The 824-nt window shown below is 60.3% G+C and overlaps 1 non-coding gene across 1 annotated transcript; it reads left to right on the top strand.

Annotated features, from left to right (window-relative positions):
* On the top strand, positions 1-72 carry TRNAT-CGU (transfer RNA threonine (anticodon CGU)). Its single transcript has one exon. It is a non-coding gene; the product is annotated as a tRNA-Thr (tRNA).
* The last annotated feature ends 752 nt before the right edge of the window (positions 73-824 follow it).

Consider the following 824-nt stretch of genomic DNA (forward strand, 5'->3'; position numbering starts at 1 on the left):
GGCGCGGTGGCCAAGTGGTAAGGCGTCGGTCTCGTAAACCGAAGATCGCGGGTTCGAACCCCGTCCGTGCCTGCCGAGGCAGCGCGGTGCGCTGGCAGCCCCGCCGCGGGGAGGCCGCGGACGCCGCCTCGTTTGCGGCTCATTTTTGCTCTCGGTGCCGGAGATCCGCGGCCCCGCCGCCCTTCCCGGGGTGTCGGACATCCGGCCCCGGGAAGCTGCGGGTCGCGGGGCTGCCGGTGGCCGCAATGCTCCGCGGGTCCGCACCGTGGAGCTGCTGGGGTGGCCGCGGTCCCCACGTGTCGTGGGGTGGCATCAACAGGGCGTGGGGGTGCGCAGGCTTCGGGCAACACCGGTGGTGCACCCCTGGGACCCCTGTGTCCCCTCTGCACCACGGGACCCAGGAACCACGTCCTTGCAGGAGACAGTTCTCTGTGTTTTGCCCCAGGACAGGTGTCCCGAATGCAGCGAAGCACAGTTAAAGTAAAGCTGTGCTGTGCGAGGGGAGTGTTGGGTCCGCTGGGATGTGAAGAATCCCTCTCGCTGGTACTTTCTCTGTAGGTGCTGGGTTTGATGTACTGCTCACATATAGAGTCCTTAAAGTCCTTAAAGAAGTCGAATCCTGGAATAAAAGCTTAGTGCAATTAGAATCAAAGAATTGTTAAGGTTGACCCTCTGAGATCATCGAGTCCAGCTGTTAACTCAGCACTGCATGTTTGCCACTAAACAATGTCCTCAAGTGCCACAGCCCCAGGTTTTTAACTCTTTCAGTTTTAACCCCATCCCAGGGCAGCCTGTTCCAGTGCCTTACTACCCTTTCAGTGAAG

The sequence above is a fragment of the Pseudopipra pipra genome, chromosome 19, assembly GCF_036250125.1.
Source record: "Pseudopipra pipra isolate bDixPip1 chromosome 19, bDixPip1.hap1, whole genome shotgun sequence".
In the NCBI taxonomy this organism is placed as follows: Eukaryota; Metazoa; Chordata; class Aves; order Passeriformes; family Pipridae; genus Pseudopipra; species Pseudopipra pipra.